The 13,692-nt window shown below is 34.9% G+C and overlaps 1 protein-coding gene across 2 annotated transcripts in view; it reads left to right on the plus strand.

Moving 5' to 3' along the window:
* The first annotated feature begins 6,299 nt into the window (after positions 1-6,299).
* The window catches only part of LOC106460972 (CD151 antigen-like), a 75,964-nt gene continuing 68,571 nt past the window's right edge, over positions 6,300-13,692 (plus strand). The window contains exon 1 of one of the 2 annotated variants that reach the window (XM_022387764.1): positions 6,300-6,514. The gene's annotated coding sequence lies outside the window, so the exon portion shown is untranslated. Of the gene's footprint in view, positions 6,515-12,391; positions 12,569-13,692 lie in introns of those variants that run through there. The other variant, XM_013920735.2, reaches the window with a different exon arrangement.

Below are 13,692 nucleotides of genomic sequence, written 5' to 3' on the forward strand. Positions count from 1 at the left end.
CGCCGGGCGTAGTGCCTATGGATTTCTGTACAAATCAGACTGTTGAACTTGGAGCTGGGAAACCGCCGTTCTTATAAACTAGGCGGATTGTGGAAAGCACATAGGGAGGAGTGGTGTGCTTCTGACACGAAAGCCTTACGACGGAGCCTTTTGCAATGTAAACTACGCTGCAGGGCTATCGTCAAAATTTACGGTCATCAGATACAGCGTGACATTACGTGGTGACATGGACTGTGGCGAAATGGTGAGGCTTCAAAATCATTTTAAATATAACGTACTCAACCTACCCCTGTATGTGGGCTTTAGTAGAAACTTCAGGGTGAGAAATTAGACACAAACAATGAAGTATATAGTTTGTTTGTTTCGAACATTCTTGCAAAGCTACACAGAGGGCTATCTGTGCTAGTCTCTAATCGAAGTAATGTAGGTTAACATTCAATAATACATCCTTGAGCCCAAAGTTCGTGGCACGATTTGAAAACAACGGGACTCCAACCATGCACCCTCCTATTCACAGACCTGAAGGCTAACTCTAGGCCACACTCGGCCCTGTATATAAAGCAGCTACAAATATTTCAAAATGTTAAACTGGTCTTCTCTGTGTACATGGGTTTATTTACTACTTTTAAACTACAAATATAAACCTTTATACTACTATTATTAGTAGGACACAGCCAGTGGTGTTGCAATAGATCAGGCAGATGCCTCAGGACCCATGCCAACTAGGATTTTTTTAAACTTTGAATATTGGAATTGGCGGAATAACCTACTGAAGCAATGGGAAAAAAATAAGGATGGGAGGCAACAAAAATGTTCTCCCCGGGGTCCACCCTTGGCGACCCAGTTATGCCACTGGACACAGCAAAAAGATTGATTTATATGTCAGAATATTGTATTTTAGGTTTTGGTAAACAAATATTAATAAGGTTACGAGTGAGAAATGACGGTGCTAGGGAGGCTTGGCCCACTAAGCCCTTTCACGCTGCTGGGCTCGGACAGCGTGTGGGTTTCAAAGACTGCCATAATAGTCATACTGTAATGTTGCGTATCTGCTCGTTTGTTCATATCCGGTATAAATTATTTCCGAGGAACTTCAGCGATACAAGTCCTTTTTTAAGTACAACTAGTTTATTCTTTCTCGATACAACTTTGTAATACACAGAATTTCCTCAGTCAGTTTAAACTGAACTACTTTTATAAACACAGGTTATAAATCACAGTGATTCACACACTTTATTTACGGTGCCTACTGTTCGCTTGACTCAATTATCTCTATCTTCAGTCTATCTACATATCTCTCTATCAATGAATTCTATCCTCGCTTTATTTGCCGGGCTTATATACTAAAAAAGGGGGGGCGCCTGGAACAAACTGGAGTTGCCAGGAAAATTCATGATCCTTCGAGAATATCATCACGTGTTACCAGCGTCACGTGACTTCCGCTGTCGTAACAGTAAGTATTACCCAACTTACGTACTGTAACAGTTTGCAACTCTTTTAACTCAAATATATTGAATAGTAGTACAAAGAATAGGTTATAATTTGTATTGGCACTGAAGCATTGTTCGTAAAAGAATAATTTAATTTTCTTACCTATCTTTTCATTCTAACGGTGTTCTGGAAGGATATTTAGAATGTTCAAGTTGACCAGTGAACAATGGAAAAACTGGTTTTGTTAGAATCATGTAGACGTTGCAACGTTTGTAGTAAGACGAGTTGAAAATTACACAACATTGAGCGCTAAATTATAAACTGCTCATGCGCCATGCGCTACGGTTTACTTTGAGGTCCGTAAAATTGCAGCGTTTTGTGCATGGGTGGATGTGTATAGTAAAATGTAACAGTTTTCACAGTGACGGTGGTTTACTTGTTTGTTTGTTTTTCCTTGTTTGTACACGTCTTTAGGTCTACAAACAGCTGCCTTTCATAAATTTGCTTTGCATTCAATTATGATCAATGCATTATCAAAAAGATGTCAAAACAGGAAAAATCAGCTATTCGCGTTTTCTGTTCTCATATGTGTGCCAGACATTAGCTTGGCCCGGCATGGCCAGGTGGTTAAGGCACTCGACTCGCAATCTGAGGGTCGCGGGTTCGAATCCCCGTCACACCAAACATGCTCGCCCTTTCAGCCGTGGAGGCGTTATATTGTGACGATTAATCCCACTATTCGTTGGTAAAAGAGTAGCCCAAGAGTTGGCGGTGGGTGGTGATGACTAGCTGCCTTCCCTCTAGTCTTACACTGCTAAATTAGGGACGGCTAGCGCAGATAGTCCTCGTGTAGCTTTGCGCGAAATTCAAACAAAACAAACAAACATTAGCTTAACTGAAAAAGTAGAATGATTTGAAGTATTCAAATTGGAATTTTAAATGTAAGTCTTCAGTAAATATAAACATTGCAAATTTCCTTCTGTCTTTCCCTTGATTTTCCTGTTCTTCTGTAGAAATGACACAAAAATAAATTCAGTATGCTTATAAATCGTTGTTGGTCAATTTACTATTGCATCAACATAACGTGCTTCCATACAAGTAACACTAGTTCATATTTCAGCTTGTTTGTTTGTTTGTAATTAGGCACAAAGCTACACAATGGGCTATTTGTGCTCTGCCCACCACGGGTATCGAAACACGGATTCTGGTGTTGTAAATCCGCAGACATACCGCTGTGCCACTGGGGGGGGGGGGTATATTTCAGCATTGTTCGGTAATGTTTTCCATTGAAGGCACCAGTGAGATAACAGCTAACTCGCAATAAAAATGAGTCATTTTAACATTGGAAGTGGTCCTGATAATTTAAATGAATTTTGATTAATATACGTTATGAGTCTCAAACAACCATAATAATTATTTTAATGATTTTATCATTTGGTAATCGTTCGATTGCATAATTTTATGTTCTTGTTGCTTGCTGTGAAAATTATTTGAAGTTATTATATTATAAGTATAAAAGTCACAACACACACAAATACATTTTGTATGATTATTTATGTTTTTATATATGATCAAAGACAAAGTACTGCAAAAATTTCAATAAAAGTTACAAAAATTACTAAAAGAAAACTCAGAAGTTTATCGTAAACATCAAAATAAAAACTGAGTAATCAAGAAAACTCGTCGAAGTAATTTTACAAAAGAAAGGTATTGATTTATACACTGTTTGTTTGAAGTGCTTGGAGTAATTGTATGGAGTAAAATTATTTCAGTATTTTAATAAAATTAATATTTTGCACTCGTGTCGCCACCAGAAGATATAACAGATGAATATATTACTACAACTGTTCTTGTTATACAAGTAAGATAAAAAAATTAAAAAAAGGAAGTAAATGTAGAGATGGCTAATATCAATCCTTCAAAAACAATGAAAACAAGATACTAGGGATGACATTTGCATCATTCCTACATAGATTTATTTGAAATTATTCATAAGCGCTGATTTCTCAAGAACTTGATGGAGGGTAAAAAGGGGTCGTTAACTTTCTTTATCCATAAAATAAATTAATAATTAATGTGACGGATTTACTGTCATATATCAATTTTAATATCGATGTTTGTTTAAGTTAAATTTATATGTAGAAATGTACATAACTTATACTGTTAAATCTGCATTGCGAACTTCCCGCCTATTCACTAAAATTGTAGAACATTCTCGAGTGTAAGAATCAACAATATACGTGTGTGTAGATAAAAACTGGTGTATCGTTTATATTGTTGCATAAGCTGAAATCTCGAGAAACCCTCCTCACGCCTATAAATATAACCAACGCGACGCGCCAAAATACAGTATATATGTATATATATATATTGGTTTGCTATAAACTTCGGAAGCTATAACTGTGATTGTTATAACGCTTATTAAGTAGGAACTTCAGATATTTGACCAGGAATGTTTATAGATTTCGAATATTACAAACCATTTTACTTCAGCGGATTCACATCGGACATTAGTATTTTTACGAAAACATTATATAACTTAATCAGTGGACAACTCGGTGTGTATGGCTGGTGAATAACGAAGAACAGAGAAATTAACTGTATTGTATCTACATCGAGTCAAAATTAATTCGTTCATCGTGAACCCTCGATAAGATATCAAGGAAGTTCCTGACCAGATAGAGGACTAAATATTGTTTGTAAGTTAGTAAAAATTTGTACATAGATCATTATTTGCAATAACCGTTATTGTAAATTGTGTTGTTGTTTATATATTAAAATATATATTTGTATAAAAAAACTGTGTGTATAAATCTTGTTGGCAAGTATTATAAATTGAATACATGTCGACATTTATTTAATTTCTAAATGTAAATTATCATTTAACTCAGTTAAAGGCTATTCGAGATTATAATAGATTACGTAATAATTTGGAGACGCGTCCGCGATAAATTGTAACACGTAACAGTAATAAAACATGTATAAATGAAAACTGGCAAATACACTTATAATTCACACCTTACTTCATTATGCCTATCGCAAATACGAAATTAACATAACCAAATGAAAAAAAAAGATCAGCACAATTATAATACGCACTACCATTTATGTTACGTTGACGAGTATACGAACACCATAAAGATAACCTAACTTCAAATAGAACAACATCGGAAGCTAAAAACGAGGCGTTTATATTATACCATGCCAATCCTGTGAGAACTGTTGCGTATGTTAAGTCAGAAGAAGTGTTGATTCTGGAGTTTCTAATTTCAAAAGACATTAAATATAAAAACACAAACAATGAGATTTTTCTTCACGTATGTTTGAGCCAGAAGAAGTGTTGATTCTGGAGTTTCTGAATTTCAAAAGACATTAAATATAAAAACACAAACAATGACATTTTTCTTCACGTATGTTAAGCCAGAAGAAGTGTTGATTTTGGAGTTTCTGAATTTCAAAAGTCATTAAATATAAAAACAGAAACAATGACATTTTTCTTAACGTATGTTTGAGCCAGAAGAAGTGTTGATTCTAGAGTTTCTGAATTTAAAAAGGACATTAAATATAAAAACACAAACAATGACATTTTTCTTCACGTATGTTTGAGCCAGAAAAGTGTTGATTCTAGAGTTTCTGAATTTAAAAAGGACATTAAATATAAAAACACAAACAATGACATTTTTCTTCACATGAGAAATTGTGACCGTCAAATAATTTGGAAATCAACAAGAATTTTTATACAAAACTGACAACTACATAAAAAAAGAGAACCATCAAATGTGGCTTAATTAAACGCCTGCCTAATATTAACACCTCCTGAAGTCACTTTAAGCTAAGTAGCTTCCTCGCCCGCTGTCTCCTTGAGGGAAATCGAAGTTCCGGGATCGTGTAGTCGTTATTGACCAGTTTTCCTGAATCCTGCCAGAATGAAAAGGACGCACAAATGTGTCAAGACTTATGACAGTTCGTTACATTTCCTCTGTTTTGTCACTGACCATGCTACTATTCGATTCATATGCTACGTACGTTATTACGACAGTTCAGGAAGTTGGTGAAATAACTATTAGATCAATACCGTAGCATAAACCCACCTTAACAGATCAAACGAAGAAGGCTGGAAATTTATAAAACCATAGTCCACATGTCAAATATACTGTCCAACCGCATTTTGACGGACCAAACCTAAGCAAAATACGTCCATATTTTTTACTGGACGTAAAACTCCTTTTTTTTTTGCTGTTATGTATATATACGAACGAACCTAAAAACTCTTTTTTTTTTGCTGTTATATATATATACGAACGAACCTAAAACTCTTTTTTTTGCTGTTATATATATATATATACGAACGAACCTAAAACTCTTTTTTTTGCTGTTATATATATACGAACGAACCTAAAACTCTTTTTTTTGCTGTTATATATATATATATATACGAACGAACCTAAAACTAAAGCAGGAGGCATCAAAGTCAACCCAAAAACCATTCAGATTAAAAAAAAAGAAATTCCTAAGTTTTCGAAAGTATATAAAAACCTCTTGTACAGTTTATAAAACAAGTTCAGTACACATATGCTGTTATTTTTTTAATAACAACTATTGATTAGGAATTACGTTGGTCTATGTTATACATTCATTTTTTTGCTTTGAACTTCTATACAATCTACAGAGCTTACTTTAGGCTTTTTCAAGCTACCTTCGGTTGACCTTGTAACTGAGTCAACAATTCGCCAACTGTTTTTGCTGTACAGCGCCACCAAACGACAAATACTTACAATCCGAGTCTAACCTGCTACCAAAACTGACAAGACAAGGTATTCGAGCAGGTGTTACACTTGGCTGGTACCGAGAACAAATTCACAGAAAAAAAAAACAACAACAAAAAACAGTCCGGTTGAGGATTTTGAAGTCTTTGGATGGTGTGGCTCTGAGCACTTTCAGTCGTAAAGCCTCTATATTAGAATGGCAAATACATGGCAATGATTTCTTCAAACTCAGTCGAGATAATTATTATCACTTCGAGAACTGACTATCCAGAAAATAATATATGCTTAAGGTCAGTAGGTTGGAACAAGAGAATAAGGTAAGCTTCACAGTTAAGCCTATTTTTAAGTAGCTATTTCTTAGTGTTCAGTATGATCACGCATTGTGAATGATGCCGACAGAGGCATTATTTATTTATGTTTTGCATTGTAGTATTCACTAATTAGTGTGAAACCTTAATTTAATGTTTTTTTGTTGTTTTTCATAAACATAAGCCGATTAATACCAGTGATAAATATAATTAATCACATTGACAAATGAGCAAAAATAAATGAATTAAAAATATAACTTGAAACTTTTTTCACATTGAATATCAGTTATTCATATGTGTGTTACTTCTGACATGTGTTGGCATGAGACAACCCGGAAATGTCTTTTTTTGCTCTAGCCTGGAAGCAATTTCGAATCAAATATTTGTGGCGCCATCTACTAGGATAAATAATTATTTAAGCTTGTCTTAACATCTTGCGAACAGTAGTATTTGATTTCTTATAATAAATGTTGAGAAAAACATGTGTTTTTTATATATTTACTAGCAAATGCCCATTGAAACAATTCAACGGGAAGTATCCTAAACATAGTGGCGAATAAATATAAATCGTGCCGTCAACCTAATCCGTTGGATCAGAGCTTATATGATGCGGTTGTCTGGTAGACCCTTTAGAAAAGTCTTTTGTCATTCCATGTGTTATTTCATTAATGAAAATTTAATTGCGTTTGTTTTGAAGCACAGAAACTGAACATAATGCATTGTAGGCAAAAGTATTCGGTTTTCGATGCAATGGGTGAATCCAGCATATTACAGCACTCAAATTCGTTAAGTAGCCGCTGGGATTTTTTTCCGCTGGATGCCGCCGTTCCTTGTTATTTTACTGAGTGCAAAAAAAGACCGCTACCGAAGTGAGCGATTTTTGACGCTTGTCATTTCTATAACAAGTGTCAGAGGGGAGATACTGAATTCAATTGAAGTCAATTTATGCGACATGGTACAATAAAATAATGCACGTATATCATACCGACATGAATATATATACATAAACCGAACAACAACAAATATATATACTCAAACACATTCTTTTCTTTATGCATGTTTTCTTTTCATGCTCCTATCTTCAAAATATTTCTTTCAATCAGACAACCCGTTTTTTTTTCTCGTGAAGTTTCATCACCAAAAGAAACATTTTTGTTCTTCAGTTTTTTTCTCAGACTGACCGTTTAATATATACAACACATACGAAGTCTGATGGATTGATGTTTATATCGATATGAAATTTTAGGAATTACAAACAATGAATAGTTTTTTTGTAATGTACCTTTGAAAGTACCACATGATTAACCATTCAGAAGATACAAAGCGTGGCAGACGTTTGGTTATTATATATATATATATAAGACCACTCAGTAACAATTAATTTAAATCTTTCTTCTAAACCTCTCCAGAGTACTTACGCAAAATCATTTATCCCACATCAAATGGTGTTTGGAAAACAGCTAACTTTGAAATCGGTTAAGAAAAGACTTACATTCAGATATAGGAAGAAAATGTAAGCTTTTTTATAAAGTAATTGCAAAATAAATACAGTTTTGAAAATACATCGGATACCAAACTAAAAACAAAAACAAACGTTCCACTTTCTGCTAAAGTCTACGAAACTCACTGACTTCTCTTACTCATTCAAAGGTCTGAACTGAGCCCGGCATGGCCAGGTGGTTAAGGCGCTCGACTCGCAATCGAACATGCTTGCCCTTTCAGCCGTGGGGGCGTTATAATGTGACGGTCAATCCCACTATTCGTTGGTAAAAGAGTAGCCCAATAGTTGGCGGTGGGTGGTGATGACTAGCTGCCTTCCCTCTAGTCTTACACTGCTAAATTAGGGACGGCTAGCGCAGATAGCTTTCGTGTAGCTTTGCGCGAAATTAAAAAAAAAAAAACAAGGTCCGAACTGTTCTTACAAGAAACAAGATCAGGGAAATGTTTCCAGATGAATCTTCCCATTTCACTTTAGTGTTTGAAAACAATAAAAACGTGTACACAAAATAAGAATATAACTGTTCTTAATAAATGGCAATGCTCCTGTATGTTTCAAATATATTAGTTTAAAATTATAACGTTTGAGTGTACAAGGATGTCAGTGTAAAAACTAAAAACATTTAACTGTAAAAAATATGGATTAAATTCCAAAACTAAAGGCTGGTTCAAAGAAATTCCAACTTTTTTGGGGGCCTGGCTTCACATGATTAATAACAAAACACTAAATAATGAGCCAAATCTGTGGTAATTTCGAGGATAAACCTACCTTTCAGTCACTTGATACCCTCACAAACGAAAGGTTAGTGAATTTGATACGCAGAAGGACAAGTGTAGCGATTCGTTACAGGTGAAACGAAAGAGACAATATACAGTGTTGAAGTCAAAATAAAATTAAGCTTTTTATTGTGTCGCAAAAAAAAGAAGAAGCAAAACTATAAGTGATAGACAGAACGAAATGATCGGAAGATAAAATTTAAATAAATTTGAAAAAAATTAAACTGGAGCATTCAAATTTAGGAAGAAAAGATGCAGCGAAACAAAAACAGGATTTTAATTGCAGACCTTTAACCTCTTAGAGGCCCCCCCCCCCCAGTGATGTAGCGGTATGTCTGCGGACTTACAATACACTAGAAACCGGGTTTTCATACCCGTGATGGGCAGAGCACAGATAGCCCATTGTGTAGCTTGTGCTTAATCACAAACAGATCTTCTTAGAGAAACGAATTGCTTTCCTCAGAGGCGAGGGGAGTAAACTCTCTTAAAAGTGGCAAAACTGCATTCGCAAATGCAAATTGTATCAGTAGCTGATCATTCAGAAAATGAGCACTGGAATGAAGAAACTTTGCAAGGTCAGGAAGAACACAATGCAGTCATCCCATGAAACAGTGAAGTTCAATCTACAAAATAGTAACATCTTAATCTGAATTTAACACACGACCTCAACCAGTTTTGGATGTTCTATGTCATAACTTTGAAACATTTTGTAGATACCAAGTATATACTATAGAGAGTAAGGTGTGTAGTATAACACTACTGAAGGATTTAACATATGTATACAATATAAATAACTGTGTGTTTTCTTCCATACTGTAAGAGCTTAACATGTGTCTCCCAGTGGGAGAGCGGTAAGTCTACAGATTTACAATGTTAAAATCCGGCGTTCGATTCTCCTCGGTGGACACGGCAGATAACCCAATGTGGCTTTGATCTGTCAAAACAAGTTTAACATGCATTAATATATTATTATCTTATTGTTATTTTTACTGACGTCCTTGCTTACTGCGACAAGGTGAATGTTTTTTACTGAAATTACTCTCTGTTCCTGATAATGATTATGCTTTTCAAAAATACTTTTTTCTGGATTATTGATTTTGCGAATTTTTACACGTTTATAGTTTGAGGCTGTTTTGTGTGAAGTTTTTAACCCACGTAAACTGATCAAATTTGCTTGTTGTTAAACATAGAGCTAGACAATGGGCTATCTGTGCTCTGCCCACCGCTGACATCGTAACCCGATTTTTAGCGTTACAAACCCTACTCTTACTGTTGAGCTACCGAGGGGGGTGGGGTGGGAGGGGGCAACTGGTCCAATCAAGTAATAAGAGTTGGTCCAGTGAATAGGCATTGTAAAAACCCTGTGGCACAACGTACCTCTCAAAGGGACAGTGATTTGAATTAATTTCTAAAGATTTTTTCTTTCTCGTCCTATGGTTGTTGTTATTTACCTTTTATTACTTTTAAAAATAAACAAAATATTACCATATTTCTGTAAAGGTTTTAAAAATACTTATATTACCATGCTACTTGTAAAAGTTTTAAAGATATTTATATTATCATATTTCTGTAAAGGTTTTAAGGATATATATATATTACCATGCTACTGTAGAGGTTTCAAGGATATTTAGTAAACTGAATTTGGTAAAAATTTGGCACCTTAACCTTTCAAGCAGTTTAATAATTTTCACTTCGTAAAAATAAACCGAAATTTTATAACTTCGTAACTGCAGCTTTCACGTACATTGCGCAACAAAATAATTTAATGTCTCCCTGTCCACCAGCTATACTTTCAAGACAATAGATACTTATTTTTACAAACTTAGCTGAAAACCTAAGACAAACCTTCGGATCATCCCCTCTATACCCGATACCCGATTAGTTTGAAAAACAATAAGAAAGTTTGTTTCCTGAATGGTTTTGGTTTTGGTTGCTAAAAATCAAGGACATGATATTAATCACAAGCTAAGCAATATTTCTCGTCGGTCTTGTGCAAGTTTTCCCCACAGCTTTGAACTAATACTCGAAGGATCAGGCGTGACTGAGCGTTTAATGTGCCGTGCTGTTACTGGCGAGCGAGATTCATGCTTCGTGTCTTGCTGTCATAAAAAATCTCTCTCCATTCTTTACGACCACGGGTGCGTTATAAAAGTAGCGGTTAAATCCCATTATTCAATTAGAATATCCCAAGGTTTTGCGGTGAGTGCTGTTAATTAACTAGCTATAAACTTGTTAACTATCAGGCGCTTACAATAAATAATAAAAACCAAAGTTCCCAAAGTCAGAAGAAAAAAAGGTCACTTGTTTGCGCTCTGTTTACATATAATTACAGTCCTACTTGACGAGATACTATTAATCAAATATGAGTATACGTGACTCTTTTTTTTTTTTGGCAATATTCACATGTTTACTACTTTTAAATTCACTTTGAGCACTACATAAAAATATATTATTTCTGTCGAGTGTTACTGAGATAACGTTTTACAAAGACAAGAGCGTTAAATAAGCATCAAAAGTGCAAGATTATTTTCTATGTAATTGAAAATAAACGACGTATTACCACCCTGGTATCAGTGAAAGTCGTTAATTTTGTCGTTTCCAAGAAAAAACATTGAATGAATAGTGGGAAGAGTGTTCATTTATTATGTAACATCATAAGAGCTTACACACATATTAAAGTTATGGAAGGTTATCTTGCTTATTGAGATAGCCAAGCAACCCACCTCAAAAAAATGAAACTTACTATCATACCGAGAGAACCAAAGGATGGAAAACAATTATCTGATAATACAAAAGTAAGATAACTACTTGAATGTTTCTCAGCTTTATTGATTGTCATAAGACAATGTGCTTTAATTTCAAGGATTTTATTTTGTTTAATTTATACGTTACAATTTCCATGTCGTGGAGAGAATCGCGTACTGAAAGCATTTTTATTGAAAGGGTGGAATTAAGTTTTATCATATGAGAATGCGTATCATTATAGCACTTAAGGACTAAGTTACTACATCCATTATAGCACTTAAGGACTAGGTTACTACATATATAAGCAAAATATATGGAGTTTCACTGTAAATCACATAAATATACTTCTTACTGCACTTTCTTATTACACATCAAACATTGAAATTTTGACAAGGTACATAAAGCATTATATCCAATACGTAGAGAAGGATGTGTCTTAGCTACAATGATATACATATACTTAATACGTAAATAGAGTTATATCTTAGTCACAATAATGTACATATGTGATATGAACGGTAAATAATGTGGTTAATACGACCAACCAGGAAGAAAAACTGTAACAACTCCCGTAAGAACCAAGTCTCATATACATATATAATATTAACGACAATGCATGGAGTTACACCTGACTAAAATACTATCATATAACACTTCGGGAACTGCACTTCTGTTCAGACACTTGAGGCACGTTCTTGCATCACGCTTGATTACGACTTTCGCTGTAAAAGGCGGAGTATAGTGGACATTTCCTGTGACGTCAGTGTTCGTGAAGTAGGTGACGTAAATAGTGAGTTTTTGATTGGTTGATTACGGAGACATTCTCGAAGTATTAATACATGATTGAGTTTTGTAGTGTAATTTGAGTTAAACACTTGTTGTCATCTAAGCATTGTGTATTGGACACCGTGTAACAAAAGGGAAAACTATTAATTAACAATTGTTCTAAGCTGTTAATGAGAAGCTGACTGTATAAATGATTTAACAGTTTAATTGCCTTCTTACTGAAGAGAGACCATCGGAAAAATTGTTAGTCATTTTGTGGTAAGTAGTTTCCTAGATTCTCTGTTTATATTTTATAAATTAGGTAAATTACTAGTCTCACACATTCTTCCCAAAGTTTATTTTCTTTACATAGGTCGGTAAATCTGTGCTATGCTGATAGCTCCCTATATACAGAAGTTGATCTAAATTATTAGTATGAGAAGCTGATTAAAAAAACAATTAATAACCAATAAGATATAATGTGAGTTCGTGAGATCTAGGTATATTATACTGACGCGTTGTTATAGATGTTGCATTGATCGCGTGTGTTTCTTTGACATATTTAAGATGTTAGAGATACAAATTAATGACATTTTGGTGTTCTCTCATTTTACTGAAATTCCTTGCGATTGTTGATCTGGGTGTGACCCACTAGGTAGCACGCCGGGACTGTGAATCCAAAGATATCTCACTCCACACTCTGGGGCCACGAGTGCGCTATAAGAGATATGATCAACTCCCACTATTCTGTTAGACAAGAATAATCCAAGAGTTGAGAGTAGGTGTTATTAACTATCTACGTCTCCACTCCCACTATTCTGTTAGACAAGAATAACCCAAGAGTTGAGAGTAGGTGTTATTGTTATTAACTATCTACGTCTCCACTCCCACTATTCTGTTAGACAAGAATAACCCAAGAGTTGAGAGTAGGTGTTATTGTTATTAACTATCTACGTCTCCACTCCCACTATTCTGTTAGACAAGAATAACCCAAGAGTTGAGAGTAGGTGTTATTAACTATCTACGTCTCCACTCCCACTATTCTGTTAGACAAGAATAACCCAAGAGTTGAGAGTAGGTGTTATTAACTATCTACGTCTCCACTCCCACTATTCTGTTAGACAAGAATAACCCAAGAGTTGAGAGTAGGTGTTATTGTTATTAACTATCTACGTCTCCACTCCCACTATTCTGTTAGACAAGAATAACCCAAGAGTTGAGAGTAGGTGTTATTGTTATTACTATCTACGTCTCCACTCCCACTATTCTGTTAGACAAGAATAACCCAAGAGTTGAGAGTAGGTGTTATTAACTATCTACGTCTCCACTCCCACTATTCTGTTAGACAAGAATAACCCAAGAGTTGAGAGTAGGTGTTATTAACTATCTACGTCTCCACTCCC

This window comes from Limulus polyphemus, unplaced genomic scaffold (genome assembly GCF_000517525.1).
Source record: "Limulus polyphemus unplaced genomic scaffold, Limulus_polyphemus-2.1.2 Scaffold872, whole genome shotgun sequence".
NCBI classification, from domain to species: Eukaryota; Metazoa; Arthropoda; class Merostomata; order Xiphosura; family Limulidae; genus Limulus; species Limulus polyphemus.